General features: G+C 34.5%; 1 long non-coding RNA gene across 1 annotated transcript; it reads right to left on the reverse strand.

The window, feature by feature from the left end:
- Positions 1 to 254: 254 nt before the first annotated feature.
- LOC131813773 (uncharacterized) lies at positions 255 to 16,360 on the reverse strand. Its single transcript, XR_009346963.1, has 3 exons — positions 15,364 to 16,360; positions 8,546 to 8,642; positions 255 to 348 (listed from the first exon to the last, which is right to left on the reverse strand). It is a non-coding gene; the product is annotated as an uncharacterized LOC131813773 (long non-coding RNA).
- Between the last annotated feature and the right edge of the window lie 1,939 nt (positions 16,361 to 18,299).

Below are 18,299 nucleotides of genomic sequence, written 5' to 3' on the forward strand. Positions count from 1 at the left end.
AAAAAATAAGTTAGAAAATCAATCATTTTTTATGTAATATACTTCTGTATTATATAAGATTTTACAAGAATATATCTATGTACCTTAAAAATAGCAAAATTTATAGGAAAAATATTCACATTAATAATTAATCATACAAAAAGGACTTTAAGAAAGCAAAGAAAAATACTCTGAAATTAGCTTTTTAAGACTTTATTATTTTTGTGAAGATGTTATAAAATTTTTAGTAAGTAGATTTATTCAAGGCTCCACTTTTAATAGGTCTGCAAAATCTTAGAATCTACTGGAACAGTGGTCAGAAGGTTGGATAAGCAGAAACTGTTCTGTTGGAAGGAGCACATAAAATCCCTGCAGGAAATAAAATTTTAACAAGAAATATAACATGATATATTAAAACCAAAATGGAAGTTTCTAAAAATTTAAACATTAAAATCTCTATACCTATGATATGCAAAACTATAATAGTAAAAAAAAAAAAAAAAAAAAGAGAGAGATCCTTTTGTGCTTTGTATCTATTAAAATGAGAGCTGAGACATGAAAATAGTGTGATATACACATTAATGTAAATAATCACTCTTGACCTAGGCCTCCAAATTCTTGAACCACTAAGTAATTTATATAATTGGTTAAATGCTGATATGTGGTTTATGATTTCTAAAACTGATTCTATAGTTCTTTAAAAAAAAAAAGCTCATCTATCTCTTAAGCTCAGATATGTGAACTCCTCTGCTATTCATTTTAACAAACCTTTTATATGTATTAAGGGAATAGAAATGGTTTCTGTTAACTTAGTCTCAACAGAATATCCACATATTTCTGACTATAAGATTATTTAGTAATCCTTTGTAATAGCTATCTACTTAAAAATTGGCTTCTTTCTTTGTTCTAGAAACAAAGCAAATAAACTTATCAAAATGGAAGGAAGGGTAGGAGTGTGACAATTTACATTAAACTAGTGCAGGTGTTCATTTCACTACCCAAAAGTCACTCAGCCTTTTTAAATATTTGGAATTATTGATAATCATACTTTCTTCATGATTATAAAAGTAATTTTTCATCTCTGAGACTTCTTAAATCATTTCAAAATGTAATTGTCAAGATGGAGTTAAGGAAAAAACTCTTTTAGTAGACAAGAATAAACTGATTAATGTAAATAAAATAATTATGATTTAAAGCTAAAACTGAAGGAAGCAACATAATCTACTATATTTTTATAACAGTCCTATAAACTTTATACTTTAGAATCAAAACTAAGCCTACCATGTTTGTTTCATTATCTGAGCAGACTTAGAAAGGTATAAATTAAAGATGGAATCGGAGGATTTTGTAAAAATAAATCTTAGCAATTTACACAACAGTCTCAGAATAACATTATAAACAGTATTGCACTTTATCGTTCCCTCAAATTTTCTCTTGAAGAGTATCAGATGCTATAGCATAATTTGTGCCTATTTTTGGCCCCTGTACTTACATCATCTTGTCAAATAGGCAGAGGTTTAGGAATTTGAATTGAGTGAAGACATTTTCAGTCTCTGGTTGCTGCAACTTTTCACAAAATGTTGTTACTTTTAATTTCCAATGACACTTTACAAGTCATTTGCCGAGCTTGCACATTTGAAGCAGCATCTCATTAGGTAAACTGCCAGTACTAATATTCTCTGTTTATTTGTTATAAATTTTTGCATAAGTAGTAGATAGTAACTCATGGTGATTTTTGTGTTTAAAGATTTGGCAGATGAAATAAAATGAACAAGGAGGGTATCAGATATAAAATTTAATATTTATCATAAATTCAGGGAGATCCTGTATATTGTGTTGGCGACTTTGAGAGTTTTAGTAACATATACCACAATTTTCTCTCTTAAGATGTAACTTTGATGTGATAGAAGTTAAAGATATTTTCCATTTAAAATTCAAGTAGAGCTTAAAGAAATCAAACATTTTCCATGTACCCTGCCTCCCATTATATTTGCCCCATTACTGTATCAGTTTTAGTGAGAAGTTATGCAAGAGAATAAGATCTAATTTGAAAAATAGATAACTGTCTCTTTTTGCAAAATCACAATTGTGTTAGAGTAGTTTTACACAATTCAAATCTTGTCATTTGCTTAGATATAAATATTTTTTAAAAGAATTTATGTATTTATTTGAGAGAAAGTGAGTGCAAGAGAGATCACAGAGGAAGAGGGAAAAGCAGACTAACTGCTGAACAGGGAGTCTGATTGGGGGCCCAACCCCAGGACCCTGAGATCATGACCTGAGAAGATGCTTAACTCACTGAGTCACTACACTCAGCTACACCCATAGCTGAAATATAGATAATGGGAAGAATTTCTTATGAGTTCTTTTTACATATCTTTAATGGATATATGTGTATAACCCTAAAAATCTTTGAAATATCTTTACTTTAAAATCCATGAAGGGGGCGCCTGGGTGGCTCAGTGGATTAAGCCGCTGCCTTCGGCTCAGGTCATGATCTCAGGGTCCTGGGATCGAGTCCTGCATCGGGCTCTCTGCTCAGCAGGGAGCCTGTTTCCTCCTCTCTCTCTCTGCCTGCCTCTCTGCCTACTTGTAATCTCTCTCTGTCAAATAAATAAATAAAATCTTTAAAAAAAAAAATAAAAATAAAATAAAATCCATGAAGGAAGGAGATAATTTTCAACTTATTTTTAATGATCACATTTCCTTTTTCTAAATGTAATCCAAAGGTCTACAATAACACTATGTATGTTAATTACATTGGAATAACAATTTGCTTTAATTTTAAAAATAAAAAAATTCAAGATCTACACAAATTAAACAAAACATTTAATGTTCTTTAAAATGAATGTACCAGTAGTTATTCAAAAATTAATTAATAAATTATGTAAGTGTACCCTGATATGAAAAGACATATAACTGAATCAAAGACATCATAACTGAATCAAATCTACAAACTATTCCTTTTTAATTTTACAATTTTGCAAGGTAACATAAGCTTAAATACATTGCCCATGTGTGTCTAACATTAGGCTACATGTGGACTTGCAATAAAAGATCATGTACTTTACAATGTATTAATAACTTATTTTTTTAAATATATGCTAAAAAAATTCAGCAGTTTCCATTGTTTTTGAGAAAATACATAGTATTTCAAAAAAACATTTCAGTTATATAATAAAAATAAATTAAAAATGCTCATGTACTGGCCCATGAACCCACTGAAAATATAAACACTCTTTCTCTTTAAAGTCACTTTGAGATTATTCTATTCTCTTCCTTCTCACAGGAAACCTTCTTTTCAACCCATTTATATAGTATCTCCTTGCTTTTCTACATAACCTTGCTATGTATGCTTTGTCCTTAAATAATATATTATGACATTTTGCTAACTCTAAAAAACCTTATATAAATGCAACCAAGTCTTAATGTTTTCTCAAAAACTTTCTTCTCTCCCTCAACCTTATAACTATGGTATCCAGCAACTTGATTTTGCATGTAACTGGGGATAATTCATTTTACCACTATTCTAAACTGTATTTATAGAACAATATTTTATAGATAAATTAATGTTTTATAATATATTTATTCATTCTTCTCATGGATATTGGAATATTTTAAATTTTTATCCTTATTCCTAGGATACATGTGCAAGTACATGCCAATCCAGTTATTTTTAAAGTGGTTACACCAAATTTAAAGGAAGCAGCTCTTCATAGGTGTTTCATTCCTTCTTTTTTCTACAAAACTTGATATTGTCAGCCTTTCATGTTTTATAAACTTGCATGTATAAATAATATTTCACTGTGGATTCAATTTTGCATTTCCTTGATTACCAATGTAAATGCAAATGCACGTAATGTATATAATTAGGAAATTACAACTATAAATAGTTCAGGTTTCCTCTTATCTGATGTCCTCATGGTTTTGATCACTTTTATCAGTATTTTTTTAATTTTTATTTAGTTTTACATTTATTTGGTTTTACTTATAGAATTCCTTTATGTAGTGTAGATTCTGATTTTCTCCTAAATATGTGAATTATGGAGACTTTCCAAGGTGACAGAAGGGTAGAAAACCTTAGTTTTGTCTGGTCCCAGGAATTCATTTAGATAGCTATCAAATCATTCTGAACACCTGTGAACTTAACTGGAGATCTAAGAAAAAAATTGCTGCAATTCTACAAATATAAAAATGACCACTTTCTGCAAGAATGACAAGACAGAAAAACTCATCTCAAAAAAGATAACAAGAGGCAGTACTGACTGCCAGGGACCTAATCAGTATGGATATTAGTAAGATGTCAGAATAATGATTATAAAGATACTAGAGAGGCTTGAAAAAAAGCATAGAAGACATGAAAAATATCCCTTTCTAGAGAAATAGAAAAATGAAAATCTAATTGAGTCAAAATTAAAAAGGCTCTTAGTAAGATGTAATAAAAATGGAGGCTCAACTGCTAGGATAAATGAGGCAGAAGAGAGAATTAGTGATATAGAAGATAAATGATGGAACATAAATAAGTTGAGAAAGAGATAAACAATTGTTGGATTATCAGGGGAGAATTTGAGAGATAAGTGATACCATAAAGCAAAGCAGTATTAGAATAATTGGGATCCCAAAAGAAGAGCAAAGAAATTGGGGGCGGGAGGTAGGGGGTATATTGGAGCTAATTATAGCCAAGAACTACCCTAGGGGAGAACTTCCCTAATCTGGGAAGTGGAAGAATATATTTTCAAATGTCTTATCAGACAAGGAGCTAGATTCCAAAATCTATAAAGACCTTATCAATCTCAACACCCAAAGAACAAATAATCCAATCAAAAAATGGACAGAAGACTTAAACATTATTTTTCCAAAGAAGGTGTACAAATGATCAACAGACACATGAAAATATGCTCCACATAACTCAACATCAGGGAAATACAAATCCAAACCACAATGAGATACCAACTCACACCAGTCAGAATGGCTAAAATGAACAAGTCAGGAAACAAAAGATGTTGGCAAGGATGTGGAGAAGGGGGGACCCTCTTACACTGCTGGTGGGAATGCAAGCTGTTGCAACCACTCTGGAAAACAGTATGGAGGGTTCTCCAAAAATTTAAAAATAGAACTACCCTATGATGCAGGAATTGTACTACTAGATATCTACCCCAAAGATACAAATGTAGTGATCTAAAGGGGCATTAGCACCCCAGTGTTTATAGCAGCAATGTCCACAATAGTCAAACCATGGAAAGAGCCCAGATGTCCATCAACAACAGAATGGATAAAGAAGATGTGGAATACTACTTCTCAGCCATCAAAAATATGAAATTTTGCCATGTGCAATGATGTGGATGGAATTATTAAGCTAAGTGAAATAAATCAATCAGAGAAAGAAAAATTATCATATGATCTCACTCATATGTGGAATTTAAGAAACAAAACAGAATTATAGGGGTAAGGAGGGAAAAATGAAACAAGATGAAATCAAGGAGGGAAATAAACCATAAGAGACTCTTAATCATAGGAAACAAACTGAAGGTTGCTGAAGTTGAAGGGGCATGGGGGGATGGAATAACTGGGTGATGAACATTAAGGAGGACCCATGATGTAATGAGTACTGGGTACTACATAAGACTGATGAATCACTTCTGATACTAATAATACACTACATGTTAATTAATTGAATTTAAATTGAAAAAAGATACGTGACATACAAATATTATTTGGCCACTGTAGCTTATCTTTTCAATTTTTTTCAATATCTTTAATAAAATCTAGTGAGAGATTTTATATAGACCTTATTTATATATATTTATATATATTATATATATGTCATAAAATATATATAATTCTATATTTTTTGTATTTATATCTGTGACTTCTCTCTTGGAATCTTAAACAGGCTTCTGATCTGTGTTTCCTTATTTTCTCCAGGTACTTTTTTCTCTCACTCATGGTCTTTTATTCTGGTTTGTATGCTTTTATGTGTGTGTTTGTATGTGTGTGTTTGTATGTGTATGCAGTGTACGTGTGTGTGTGTGTGTGTGTGTGTGTGTGTGTACTGAGCCTGTGTTCATAGGTTTTGGAACTAAATATGTGGGGCCGATCTGAGGACTGATTGTGTTGGGCTCTTCCAGAGTTGATTTACAATCGATTCTGATCTGTGCTTTTGACTTGATCACCACCAGCCTGCTGTAGTGATTTTGGAACACTCAAACAGTGTGAATTCAGGCTACAACACCAAACCAGATTTTCTGTGTCCAGAGTTGCGGAGTTAACATATTATGAAACATGGTAAATTATGCCTAGTAGTCTTTTGCTGATCAATGGTAATATGTGTCTAAAGAATCTTTGACTCCCTAAACATTGGCCACCAAAAGTGTATAGCCAGAACTTGTCCTTAGATACTATTGAAACTTGCTAGAATACAGTTTAGTTTGCTTCTGAATATACACAAAATGAAATGAGGAGCCTGTCCATTATTCACGCGCAGGCCAAGTCCTCAACATTGCTTTGGCTTACAAACTCCATTTAAGCAGCGATTAATACTCACCCCAAATCACAAGATTATCTGCATCAATACTTTCTTATTGTATTGACTTTTTCTTATTGTATTGGCTGGCACAAATGGGGAGAGGGGGGTTCCACAGTTTTATATGATTCATCTCTAAAAGAAAGTTTGTCCTGGCTTGATATGAAAGGCATTTCTCTTGTCACATAATGAGAAAAATATTAAAATCCTTCTCTTAATATATGAGTGTGATAAATAGGAAAATATAAACATGATATGGCTTACAGAATTGGATCTATGCCAGGAGTAGTATTTCATATTATTTTCTGTTTTATCTTATGCAATATTGCCACTCCTTTACTCTATTACCTTAAGTCTCTCTAGGCTTTGCTTCTGCTATTTTCTTTTGGACACCATACACAGACAATTTCAATGTAAAACACTGTTTAAAAGCATTCTAGAAAAGTTTAGCACTCTCTGTGTCAGTATTTAATATGAGATTTTGAAGGTGATTTTTAACCTTTTCAGCTTCTAAATTGTAGCTTGTCTTATTAAAAACACTTTCTCTCTTCTCTTCCCATGAAAGTTCTTGTTTTCAGTAAAAGCAAAAGAATGTATCAAACAATCCAGAGATCCTCATTCTGTACATTCAGGATGTGACAGGGAAAGTGATATTATCACAAACGGTGACTGCTTACATTCACATTATGCAAAATGACCCAGATGATCAGTTTCTTGTTGAAAATTGTAAAAGCAGAAAAGGTTCAGAATGTCATAAAAGCAAAAAAAAAAAAAAAAGCTATTTTCATGAATTCATTGACCTTTCCATTAATATCATAACAGAGCATAATCACTAAGGCTTTTAAATTAGCAAGGTAGCTCAATATAGAGGGACGGCTTGAGAAATCTCAGGGGCTTATGTTGCCAGAACAAGATCCTGACACTAAAAGTAAAAGGGTAAATGAGAATGATGTTTAGTGATGACCTTTAGGTCCCACAGCTGCTTATCAGATATCTTGTCTTTTTGCCTTACTGTTGCACTTTAGCTTATTAAAATTAATTGTGTTCTATTTTAGATGTTAAGAATTTTTAGCTCATAACCTTCACTGTTGAATGAACAGTAACATTTTCTTTTCTTTCTATATCCTTGATGTACGATGGTAATTCCAAGTATATGATTTTAAATAAATATACTAAATAAAAGAGATCTTGTAATTTTGTTAGAAAATAAAAATTAAAAATTAGGTAATAAGAATTGAAAAGGTCACAAAGTTTCAAGAAGGAAGGTTTTTTTTTTTTAAGATTTTGTTTATTTATTTGAGAGAGAGAGAGAGAGAGAGCATGAGAAGTGAGAAGGTCAGAGAGAGAAGCAGACTCTCTGTGGAGCTGGGACCCTGAAGCAGGACGTCATCTCAGGACTCCGGGATCTTGACCCGAGCCAAAGGCAGTTGCCCAACCAACTGAGCCACTCAGGTTCCCAAGCAGGAAGGAATTTTTGAGTAATAAAAAGAATAAACTAAAGCTATACAACAAATGTATTTCTTACAATGGGCATTTAAATGCATTTTTATATACCTGAACTAATATTTTCTACTAACGTATATTATATATCCAGAGAAAAGCCTTTACCCTTTCTGACTGATAATGTTATGGGGAATGCTTTAACAGTTTATTTCTTGGTATCTCTACCCACAAGGAAGTAGGCAGTCATTGAGAAATATACTATTGAAACTCCAGTGTAAATGTACAATGTGTTTTGTCCTTTCATAAAGAGAATGATTAGGCACTTAATTTACCTGTCTTGTCAGATGAAGCTTTGTTTTTTAAATTTCTATATTTCTACAAAGTTTATATTTAATATAAATATAGGGTGATGAAAGGAATTTTTATAACAAAATTTGTCAGTGATATATTTGTCAATAATATATTGATTAGTCTGAGCTCTATGACTTTCATGTTGTGTGCATATAGTAAACACAAAAATTATATGCTTTCCCTTTATATATATATAGCTATTTAATCTTCTCAATATCTATAGGAGCTATGCATCATTTTTAGTCTTACCTTACAAGTGGAGGAACTGGATCAAGAAAGGCTTGTCCCAAGAAGAAATGCTTCTTTGGAGTGGAGGGAATACAATTTTCTTTCCAACTCGGGACAGCTTTAATATTGAAAGTAGAAAAATGCTTTCAGCAAACAAAATCAGAGACAGTCATACAAAACTCAGATGTACAGTCACTTTAGAGAAGTACATGGCAGAATTCAAACTGAAATTCAAACCTCTGACAGCATAGCTGCACCCTTAAACTCTGTTCTGCACTGCCTGCAAACTAGTGTCATTAACTTATGAATCACACTTTGTATTCTCTTCTGTCCAACAAGCACAGCAGACACTGGTCACCAGCATGGGGTAGAATTCCATTTACATGGAGAATAGCAAAGGTCATCATTATGCCAGCCATCAGAAGTAGAAGTTGAAACACATTTGCCCACTGCATCTTGGTATTGGATTCACCAAGAAAACACAACACAATCAAGTACCAGATAAGCAGAGTTTTACTCACATAGAGAAAAGACAAAGCAAGATTAGCTTCAATAGTGAATAACAGTATTCCATGGCCAGTGGTACCCTCCCAACAGCTGATTCAGTACAATCGGCCTAAGTACACCCTTCTCATGCTCTAGAAGAAGGACTCCATCCTCTCACTGCAGGGTCTGGATATAGTCATGGAATTGGCCATGTGTCATATGATACATTCACATAAGCAGAACAAAGGAATATTCAGAGTCTGAAATAGGGCAAGTTATTCCCACATTTGGAAATAAGCCCTTCACAAGACAGTAAGAGCTTTTTACCCCTCGGTAAGGAAGGGTTCCAGGCCCAAGACTCTGATGGGCAAACCTGGGAAGGGCAACCATTGGAGGTCACACCATGGCTATTTTCCAAAAATGTCCTGTTTTGTTTGTGTTTTTATAAACTAAAGGCTAACATTTATTGGGGCCATGTGATTAGCCAGAAACTCTGCTCAGTGAGGGCCTACATCTTTAAACAAGCAGACCATATGTTAATATAACTGAATATACATTCTTTTAGAAAGAAGAATCAGTGGGTAATAATAATAATTTAAAAATAACTAAAAAGAAATGGAGAATATGACCTTATGATGTAGGATAAGATGGGTATTTAACATTAAGAGAAGGTAGTTAGGCAAAACAATTCAAAATATGACCCTTATGGTGACATCAGAGGGGAGAACACTATGAAATATGTCAACAAAATAATGACCTGGGAAAAAGAATAGCTGTTATGAGGGTTCTGAGGTGAAAAAGAATTTGGGGGCATCTGGGTGGCTCAGTGGGTTAAGCCGCTGCCTTCGGCTCAGGTCATGATCTCAGGGTACTGGGATCGAGTCCCGCATTGGGCTCTCTGCTCAGCGGGGAGCCTGCTTCCTCCTCTCTCTCTGCCTGCCTCTCTGCCTACTTGTGATCTCTCTCTGTCGAATAAATAAATAAAATCTTAAAAAAAAAAAAAAGAAAAGAAAAAGAATTTGGTGTATTCAAGAAACTGAAGATAGAGTGACTGAAACCAAGTAAGTTAGGAAGATAGAGTGTGGCTTGAGTTTGGAAATCTAGGCAGATGCTTTATGAACATAATAAGGCAGGGCACCTGGGTGGCTCAGTCATTAAGTGCCTGCTTTCAGCTCAGGTCATGATCCCAGGGTCCTGGGATCAAGCCCTGCATTGAGCCTTTGCATAGAGCCTTTGCATGGAGCCCTGCATTGGGCTCCTTGCTCAGTGGGAAGCCTGCTTTTCCCACTCTCCCTGCTTGTGTTCTCTCTTGCTGTCTCTTTCTCTCTGTCAAATAAATAAATAAATGGGGGGGAAAACATGATAGGGCATTTGATTTTACTTTAAATTTTGGGAAACTTTCGAATGGCTTTTCTTTCATTGAAAATACTTGTTGAACACTTACTATGAGTCTCATGTAATGTACTTAAGTTATGTGAAAGTTAAAAATGCTGGTAAGAGAAGAGAGAAAAAATTTTAAATAGAGTGTTCGGGATAGGCCTCATTGAAAACAGGAGATCTGAATAAACATTTGAAACTGGGTTGGGGGAAAGCTATATGGATATTGGGGTGGGGGTGTGGGGCATTCTAGCCAATGCAAAAGCTTTCAATTGGGAGGATATAAGTTGCGTCTGGGTCAGACCAAGAAGCCTGTATTCTGGAGTAGAGTGGAATGGGCAATAACAAAGTAAGAGCTCAGAATGTGATGAGAGAAGGAAGGAAGAGGAAGAGCAGATCTTGTAGAGCTTTGTAAGCAATTAGAAAGGCTTAGGCTTTTACTTTGATTGACATGGAGATCTATTAGCAAGGTTAGAAGAGAGAAGTAGAATGATTTGCTTTACCTTTTTAAAAGATTACACTGACTGCTTGGAAAGGGAGCATGGGGAGCAGGGAGAACAGTTAGGAAGTTGTAGCCATCCACCTGAAAATCAAGTTTCAGCAAAAGAGGTTAGGAGCAGTCCAATTTTTAATGGAACTTGAAAATTGACTCAACAGTATTTTGTATGAAATAGATGTAGAGTATGAGAGAAAGGAAGAAGTTTAGGATCTTAGGTTGAAACTGAAAAAGTCGTTTTCATTAACATAGTTGCATTAGACTATGTAAAGAGGTTGGCAGTACATGCACAATCAGGAGTTCAGGTTTGGGGATGTTAATTTTGAGGGAAATATTAATTATGTGATATCTACTAATATCTTAGGCAAGCGTTAAATGGGCAGATAGATATACAAATTCAGATGATTGCTTTTGTGTAGGTATATAAATCTGAGAGCTGATGACAAATAGATGGTATTGAAAGTTACACAAGGAATGATATGTATCTCTCCAAAGGAGTGATTTCAGAGAAGAAAAGAAGATCCTGGGCACTCTAGAATGAAGGAGAGGAGAACAGCAAAGGAAATTGAAAGGAGCGACCAGGGAAATAAGAAGAAAACTAAAAGGAAATAGGATCATAAATAGGATATAAAAAGCAAATTGAAAGATCAAGTAAATTGAGGATTGGAAACTATCAGATTTCGTAGCATGGAAGACGTTGGTGGCCATGACAGAAACTACCTCAATGAAGTAAAGTAGTTGGACTGAAAGTCTGATTGGAATGTGTTCTAAATAATGGGAGGAGAGGCATTTGAAATAACACAGTGAGTAAGTATAATATCTGCAAAGAGTTTTGCTGCAAAGAGATGCAAAAAAAATAAATGGAAAGGTAGCATATGGGAAAAGATGGATCAAGGGAAAATTGCGGTTTGTGTTTGTTTTGTTTCCTTTTATAAAGATGTGAAAACTAATAACAAGTTTGTATGATAGTATAAAGAGATCTAATAGAAAGGAAAAATCTGATGTTATAAAAGAAGCACCAATATTTGAAGCAACGTTTTAGAGGGAGGAGATGAGATTCAGTGTCAATGTTGAGAGTATTTCAAAAGAGTAACAAGTGACATGGCAGATGATATGGGTACAGATCCCGGTAGGTGAATAGATATGACAATGGGAATTTGAGAGAAATTCTGCTAAGTTCCTGCAATTTTCACAGAGAATCAAAGTCATTAGTAAGAATGAGTCTAATGAAAATGCATTTGACTTAAGATGAAAGAGCTGAAATTAACACTTAGGAAATTAGGAGAGTGAATGGTATAAGTAAGGTATGACTCTGAGTAGCCTTAAAAGTCTACTTGATATTTATAATCATGAGTATAAAGTGAAACCATCAAAATGGTACGTTTTTATGTTATCTATTTTTATCCATATTCATTCAACTTCATTGACACAAATGTGGAAAAAGTGGAAAGATGGATTTTATTGGCTACTCATTCTACCAAAGAGTACAAAAAGCAAGGGAGGAATAAAGAAGTAGAGTGTATATGAAATGTAGTGATTCTAATGATTGATTATGGGACATAATCTAGTAGGAAAGAATGAACATGAAGGGAATGTGGAGAGTGAAAAGTTTCAATAGGGTTTAAAAGATTGTTAAAATATTCAATGAAATGAGCTAGAAAGAGTGTAGTGAGCAGAGAACAGGATACTTCACGTTGAATGAATGAGGTTCTAATAGTATTAGACATTATAGGTAATGGCAAATTCTATTACAGGTAATGACACATTCTAGCATACACTTCGGAGAGTGACTCAGAGTGAAAGATGAGATCAATAGGAGAGAAATTCAGAAACTGAAGTTCCAGGTGTCAGGAAGAGAAACTAGTGAAATCACTGAGAAAACTCACCAGAGTTGTGTTGAGGAGCTCTCAAAGTTAAAAAGATTAAAAAGTGGGAGAATCTACTAAGTCTCATGTACTTGGTAGTAGACAAGAATAAGAGGTAGCCACTGAGAGACTCAGATTCCATGGATTCCATGCTAGTTTTAAAGAGAGAGGGGAGAAGAGTATGGAAATGGAATCAAGGAGTAAGGAGATCAAGGTTGTGAGGAGCTTAAAAAAAATACCTTCATCAATGGAGAAGGCTATAGCTAAAGTGGTGTCTTTTGTAATGACAAGAAGATGCTTCAAAACAATGACTCAGGGCCTAGAGATTTTTTCTCCAGGAGCATAATGGAAGGTTTTCAAGAGTGATAGCGAGGGGTGCCTGGGTGGCTCAGTGGGTTAAAGCCTCTGCCTTCGGCTCAGGTCATGATCCCAGGGTCCAGGGATCGAGCCCTGCATCGGACTCTTTGCTTAGCAGGGAGCCTGCTTCCCTCTCTCTCTCTGCTTGCCTCTCTGCCTACTTGTGATCTCAGTCAAATGAATAAATAAAATTAAAAAAAAAAAAAAGAGGGATAGTGAAGTAGCAATAAGGAAACATTAGAAGGTAGGAGCTTTGGGATAAATCCAGAGCCAGAAGTTTCAGTCGTGAACCGATTAAAATCAAGTCCTTGTAAAATCAAGGCAGATAAATGTGGCAAAGTCATTACCTGTTAGAGCTTGCTGAAATTTGGGGAGTCTCTCCTGACTTATATCAACGGAAGGGGAATTCTAAGGAAGCATGTTTTAGTCTGAGTGGTAAGGATTCTCTCTGAATGGGTATGCGAGGAAGAGTGGTCTTTTCTTTGTGTGTATGCACACTTCAACCACTGTGAGGATGAGGAATGTGGGAAGAAGTCTCTTGTTATGCCAAACCTGTGGGGCATCCTATTGTCCTTGTAAATGAAGGGAATTTTTGAAGGGAAAAGGATGGTTTTATTCCCAGTGTCACAAAGGTAGTATGAACTGTTTTATTTTTGTCAAAGATCAACTTGTCTACCCTGTTGAGGATGGGTTGGAACCTAGAGAGAAAAAGAAATGTGGAGAAAATTGTTATTACTCCATAACACATAAAAATGTTGGTCAAAACGAAAAAACTCTAATTTCACTTTGCTCTTTGGTTTCGTTTCTTTTAACGAAAGTTAAAAGTTTTTGTGAATATTTTGGGTATTAACCCATTATCAGATATATGGCTTGCAATTTTTTCTCCCATAGGCTGGCTTTTTTGTTGTTGTTGTTGATTGCTTCCTTTGATGTGAAGGAGCTTTTAATTTAATGTGATCCCACTTGTTATTTTTGTTTTTGTTGCCTGTGTTTTGGTGTCATGTCCAATAGATCATTGCAAAGATCAGTGTCAGTGAAATTTTTTCCTACGTTTTCTTCTAGGATTTTTGTGGCTTTAGGTCTTACATTTAAGTCTTTAATCCATTTTGAATTGATGGTGTGAGAACAGGGTCCAGTTTCATTCTTTGGTATGTTGACATCCAGTTTTCCAACACCATTTATTGAAGAAACTACCCTTTCCCCATTGTGAATTCTTGGCACCCTTGCCAAAAAGTCATTGACTATGTATGCTTGGGTTTACTTCTGGGCATTCTATTATGTTCTATTGACCTACATATCAGCTATCTTTAAAAAGTCACAAAAATAAATGAAATAGTTCTTTCCCTTGAGGTACTCTAGAGGGAATTACACACACACACACACACACACACACACAATTTTTTTTTTTTTTTTTGGTAACATGATTGTATTTCAGCTATCAACCTATGATAAACTAACTCAAGGATAAGCAGATACTGATTTTTTATATTTCCACCAAGGCTATCCTCCCCTATGAGGCACTGCCTAGACAAATTGAATTCTATAAAGAAGACTGAAAGAACTCCAATAATATAGAAGTCTATAGCATTTTCATATTGTTTAACAGATCAGAAAACCTATAAAAGCCTATAAACACAGTGTATATAGGCAAAATCCTTAAAACTTTCTGACTTCCTGTCACCAGACCAGCCTTCTGAAGCATCATTTTGTTCTCCCTATCCCCAGCTTCAATACTCACTAACATTATCATTTAAGACCACGTGATGAAATGCTATATTAAATTGGCTTTTTAGTCCTTAACATCCTCACTATTAAACATTCATGTGTCTCTGGAGCACCTCCCTTCTCTCCTTGATCCAAACTCTTCACAGCGGGAGTCTTAATTCTTCCAACTCTTTCCTGTGGTGAAGACTTCACATATACTGTTATTCTGTCTGCCTGGAAAACATTTATTTTTCTATTCTTTAAAAAAAAAAAATCTCAATTTAAGTGTCACCTCCTCAAATCAATTTATCAGATAGCACCCCAGACTAATTAGTTTTCTCTCTCATACCAATTTGTATTTATTTACATAACCTTGTTTATTTTAAACACTTTAAAGGCAGGGTGGTGTCCATATGTTCTCTGCTAAGTGTCCATTCCGAGCAGAAGAGGGTGAGCACATAGTTTATATGGATATTTATGTAAAGGGGCAGGATAGATAAAAGAAATGGAGAAAAAAAGGAAAAAAGAAAAGAAGCATTTACCATCCTACTTACTACCCTAGGGGATGGTGGGACATCACACTAAAGAATCTGAATGGCAGAGCCTTGGGTGGCTCATTCGTTAAGCATCTGCCTTCCACTCAGGTCATGATCCCAGGGTCCTGGGATGGAGTCCCATGTCTCCCTCTGTCAAAAAAAAAAAAAAAAAAAAAAATCTTAAAAAGCAAAACAAAACAAAAAAGAATCTGAATGGCAATTGAATAGAAACAATGGTTAGACTGTTTTGCCATATGGTCCCATAACATTTCTTTCTACTGCGTTCATAATCATTATATTTGAAATTAATTGTTTATTGTTCATTTTCTCCAATGAATTTTATGGTTCATGTGGAAAAGAACACCATCAATCCCCTTTACAAATTTATTCCCAGGGCCTAGAACTGTGTCTGCCAAAAATTGTGAATTGAATTGACTTATTAATAAAGGATGATTTATAACCTTGTGTTAGTTAGGTGATCAAGTTGCCTACTCAGAACTTAAGCCCTCAGTTAAATTCTATTCTTTAGTTTCTTAATTGAAATGGGCTCTCATGTTTTGTATCAGTTGATTTAATAAATGCTGTGTTTGTATATTCATTCATTTTGATTGTCGGGTCATCATAGACCTTTCACTCACTATTTATCTGCTTCTCTAACTTTCAGAAAAGAGTATGTCCAGAACAGCTTAATCAAGTTTTAGCACAAGAAAAGGGGGATTAACTTGGCATCTTTGTGCATATAAACAAATAAATTTCTTTTAATCTACTATCCCTTCATCTGACATATAAACTTTGATAAGTAGGACAGTAATTTTTGGAGATTATAACAGTCATTATCCTTTCTACTTATCTTCAGTAGCAGGGTTTTGTTTTTTTCTCCCCTCTTCTTCTTCTTCTTCTTCTTTTCTTTTTTTTTTTAAGAACGATTTTCCTTTTGGCAAGTCTGTTTATTTCTCACAGAATTCTTTTAAAGCAAATGTCATGTGGGGATATCACCAGGTAACCTTACAGCAAGGCTTTTTTTTTTTTTTTTTTTTTTTTTTTTTTTTTTTTTTTTTTTTTTACCACAACTTCATTTTTATGGAGTGCTTTTGGAGGAAAAGCCATCTCAAAGCACTGTCAAAATTGGAAACAAAACAAAAGTCACACAGTCAGAAAAATCAATGATCTTTCACATAATCCAAGATTAAATCAAATCAAACTAGCTTTAAGCTTAAACTTGAAAGCCAGTCAGAATTTGGCTCACCTGAGAGGCCCAGTAAAGACTAAATTCTGGACACTTGTGTTGCAATAGGAGGCATCCTCTGGGTAATAATTAATGATTTGTCCAAAGTCTGAAGGAACATTTAGAATCAGTTCATAAAACAGTGGAAAAAAACAAACAAACAAACAAACAAACAAACAAAAACCCCAGACCAAACTAACAATTCATCTTAGAACCATGTACTTTACTTTATTTTTATTAGTCAATTTTAATAAGAAAATTGGTTTTGAATTTTGACTTGAATCTAACAGTAAATAGGAAAGGATTGCCTCAGTTTTAAAGAGCCAGTCAAAGAGTTTCTTCTTTCTTCATTCAAGAGCAAAATTAGTTTACATGTGAAAATGGTAGAAAGGAAAAACATTACTGGAGGGGGCAGATTTGTTCCCATATTCTAGAGGATTCTGGAACTAAGAAGCAAAGGTTTCTAAATCATCTTTCTTTAACCTAAATGTATTTTAACAGAATTAAATAAAATTAAAAATATGTGTTCACAATATGTCTAAAGTACTTTTTTATTATTTACATATGATCAACTTATTTGATCTACTTTAAGCAATCTAGGTCATTGATAGTACAATTCCATACATCAGTAGATTAAAAAGACAACTTATAACTGAGAAGTAGCTTGTTTGGAATAATTTTTTCTGCAACATGGTGTGCCTCCCTATAACTTGTTTTGTATATATTAACATAATATCAAAAGATACTCATGAGCATATGCATGAGACATATTTTTATAATAGTTTAGTACCAGCATCAATAATTCTATTCATTTTATTTCATAGATCTGACTTTGTTAGCATCTCTTCAGTTCCTATATTCTCTTTAGTTAGGACTTAAATTTGCAGACCAAAAATTGATTTAGAACCAACTGACATCTTCATAGAGTAAGTTTTATAAAACAGAGACTCACTGTCAAGAAGGAACATTATTGTGATAGGCAAACTAATGGCTCCCCAAATGTGTCTGCATCTTAATCCTTGTGAATATGTTAATTTACCCAGCAAAAGTGATTAAACTGAGAATTTTAGATGGGAGATGACCCTCAGGTTATCCAGGTGGACCCAATTTAATCACAAAAGTCCTTATATAAGGAGAGTCAGAGAAATTGGGAGGCGAAACATTGCTGGTTTTGATGATGAAGGAAGGGGCCATGAGTTAAGGGATGCAGGGAGCTGGCTTCTAGAAGCTGGGATATTCACAGACATGGATTCTTCCCCCCACTCCCCTCCACCCAGTACAGCAGCCCTGCTAACAGTTCCATTTGAACTCAGTGAAACCTGCTTCAGAGTTCTGACATCCAGTGAGATAATAATGAATTTGTATTAATTTTAAGCCACTAGGTTTGTGGTAATTTGGTATAGCACTAATAGAAAACTAATGCAATTGTCTAATAAAAATAATAAAAGTTTTAAGAATAACACAGTACTAAAAGCATGCTCACTATTTGCTGGGCACTACGTGAAGCACTTCAAGAAATATCTTGTTTTCTTGGGGTGCCTGGGTGGCTCAGTGGGTTAAAGCCTCTGCCTTCGGCTCGGGTCATGATCCCAGCGTCCTGGGATCGAGCCCCACATCGGGCTTTCTGCTCAGCAGGGAGCCTGCTTCCTCCTCTCTCTCTGCCTGCCTCTCTGCTTACTTGTGGTCTCTGTCTGTCAAATAAATAAATAAAATCTTTAAAAAAAAAAAA

The sequence above is a fragment of the Mustela lutreola genome, chromosome 13 (genome assembly GCF_030435805.1).
Source record: "Mustela lutreola isolate mMusLut2 chromosome 13, mMusLut2.pri, whole genome shotgun sequence".
NCBI lineage: Eukaryota > Metazoa > Chordata > Mammalia > Carnivora > Mustelidae > Mustela > Mustela lutreola.